General features: G+C 33.2%; 1 non-coding gene across 1 annotated transcript; it reads left to right on the forward strand.

Moving 5' to 3' along the window:
• Window positions 1–1,799: 1,799 nt before the first annotated feature.
• Window positions 1,800–1,871, forward strand: TRNAQ-CUG (transfer RNA glutamine (anticodon CUG)). Its single transcript has one exon. It is a non-coding gene; the product is annotated as a tRNA-Gln (tRNA).
• Window positions 1,872–3,213: the final 1,342 nt, after the last annotated feature.

Here is a 3,213-nt window from a genome sequence, read left to right on the forward strand (position 1 = left end):
ATCTGACTTATAGATGAATAAAATAGATTACTCCTTTTTTTCCTTCTTTCAGGAATGATTAAATTAGATAGACTATTCCAGTTCTATATATATATATATATATATATATATAATTGACTTGAAACATTGATTTAATTCTGACTAACAGCAATTACACATACTTTTCTGTATGTGATAAGCTTCAAAATACAGTATAGTTATCAGCGCTTCCCGAACTGTAGGCCGCAGCCCCCTTGGGGGCCGTAGGTTTTGTTGAGGGGGTCGTGAAATAATGAAAACAAATTTAAAATGTTTTAAGACTAAGTAGATTTTTTTATTTTAAAAGCAACGTATTTAACTTTTATTATTTATTATTTCTTTTTTGTTAATTTTTATATTTTAATGGAAAAATTCACACATTCGTGTTAGTTCACAAACTTTGCTTCCTGCGTATTTCGGCGCTTAATGAATATTAGTAAATATTGCTTATTCATAGGTTTCATTTCAAAGCAGTGGTTGATTGGATTTACTCCGAATGCTCTCTAGGGAAGCTCCAAATCTTCCTGTCCTTTTCATCACGCGTTCATAATCAGGGATTGTTGATATTGACTTTATATACATATCAAAACTCGTTTTATCTTTTCACTGTCATCCCAGCTAGTTTTCTGTTACCAATAAAAGTTTCACATAAACACATGAAAAAAAGCTTAAACAAGTTCATGTGGGGAGATTGTAACTGCTTGCAGCGATTACTATCTCCCAACATAAACAACAAGCCTGGCCTAACAGCCACTATACTGAAGAGGCAATAAAAACAAGTACTTTTATTATGTCAGTGAATAAGGTATGAGGAGTCTGTGTAATATGTAATATATTTCTCAAGAAATAGTGCAATTAGAGACAACTGGGATAAAAACACACTAATTAATGAATCACATGTCCCCTCATACAGAAACTATGCTCTATAGACTGAAACAAAACCACTTGTTGCATTGGCAAACACAGTATATAACTAAAAATTATTGTTATTAATTAGATTAATTAAATGTGTGTGAGTTCGATTTCCCAAGGTAGCAATAAAATTCAACCGAACGTGTTAAAATTCGTAAAAGTGTTAAAACTAAGTAATATATATATATAATGAATGTTATGGCAGTTTCACATATGGAATTCGGTTGAAGAGAGGTAGCATTTCAACTCAATTGTCAGCTATGCTTTTATCTTTCGGTTGCGCGATCTTTTGTTGATACCGCACCAATCATATGCACGTTTTAATAACCTGCCTTTGCTGTCTGTTTCGCGTTAGGCTTAATTACCGTAAAGGGAGAAAAGTCACAAAAGAGAAAAATGTTCCTGGTCCGGGGATTCCCTTATTCAGGTAATATTCACTAATTTCATGTTATCGATCTGTGGTGTACCAGTATCGGTAAGTGGTGATATTATTTGATCTATTCTACGTTAAAAAATTTAACCCTGAGATGGATAAGTGGCTGATAAAAAATAAAAAAAATCCCGCGAACAATCAGAAACAGACTCAAAAAAAGGACAGCATTTCATATTTTACCAGAACAGCCCGCATCATCTACAGAACCAAACGGTAAGAGGCAAAAATGTAATATTTGCATTTGATTTTTACAATATTCGCTGTGTGTGTTTTGTATTGAATATAAATACAATAAATATTATAATAATATATCTCTCTATTACGATTTTTTTTCGAGGGGGGGGCCTAAATATTTTACATTTTGCAAATGGGACCCTGATATCCAGAAATTTGGAAAGCAGTTATAATCCGAAAAATATCCAAAAATTGTAAGTGGGGTTCCATGGTGTAATGGTTAGCACTCTGGACTCTGAATCCAGCGATCCGAGTTCAAATCTCGGTGGAACCTGTAGTTTTCTTTTTTCTTTCTTGTTATTAGGGCAATAATTCGATTATTCGTTATATATTTATAAGTAGTGCTTTGCATTTAATCATGTAAATTTTCAATCTTTACTTCGTTTTTATATATATAATCAAAATTTATAAACGAATAACGAACGAGTATATAGAATTTGGTATATCAAATGGAAAATGAAATACGGTATCACATTTGGGAAAACAAATTTAAATGAAGATACTTTCAGGCGCAAACTTTATTTGCTCACACTTGGATAAAGGATTAAACTAAATTTATTATAGTCTAACCAAGTGAAAAATAAACTTTCAATATATTATATTATTATTTTATTTTATTTTATTTTAAAAAAATTTTCAACATCTTTCTCTAAATCCAGAGTAATTTAATAAAAAGGTGGTACACCGTTTGGCAACTCCTATAGGAGGAGATGACCTTGCTAATGCTTCTGCCTGGTATCTCCACTTGGGCCTGGCCCCCACTGAAGTGACCTCTCTAATGGATGGCAATGCTGTAGCCAATGAAGTTCTAACTGAGGTTCGGCTGTTGCTAATAAAATAATATGAGTATGCACTCTTAAGGGAGCAATTTGAGTCTCCGGGAAACTGTTCTCCTGCACGGCCCGCTGAGGGCTTTGTCGGTGAATATTTTTCTTCGAAATTTGAGCGGAATATGAGTGCATACTCATATCATAAAATAATATGAGTATGCACTCTTAAGGGAGCAATTTGAGTCTCCGGGAAACTGTTCTCCTGCACGGCCCGCTGAGGGCTTTGTCGGTGAATTATTTTCCTCGGAATTTGAGCGTAATTAATCATGTAAATTTTCAATCTTTACTTCGTTTTTATATATATAATCAAAATTTATAAACGAATAACGAACGAGTATATAGAATTTGGTATATCAAATGGAAAATGAAATACGGTATCACATTTGGGAAAACAAATTTAAATGAAGATACTTTCAGGCGCAAACTTTATTTGCTCACACTTGGATAAAGGATTAAACTAAATTTATTATAGTCTAACCAAGTGAAAAATAAACTTTCAATATATTATATTATTATTTTATTTTATTTTATTTTAAAAAAATTTTCAACATCTTTCTCTAAATCCAGAGTAATTTAATAAAAAGGTGGTACACCGTTTGGCAACTCTTATAGGAGGAGATGACCTTGCTAATGCTTCTGCCTGGTATCTCCACTTGGGCCTGGCCCCCACTGAAGTGACCTCTCTAATGGATGGCAATGCTGTAGCCAATGAAGTTCTAACTGAGGCTCGGCTGTTGCTAATAAAATAATATGAGTATGCACTCTTAAGGGAGCAATTTGACTCTC

This window comes from Typopeltis vanoorti, chromosome 23 (genome assembly GCF_054136105.1).
Source record: "Typopeltis vanoorti isolate ZY-2024b chromosome 23, IOZ_Tvanoo_1.0, whole genome shotgun sequence".
NCBI classification, from domain to species: domain Eukaryota; kingdom Metazoa; phylum Arthropoda; class Arachnida; order Uropygi; family Thelyphonidae; genus Typopeltis; species Typopeltis vanoorti.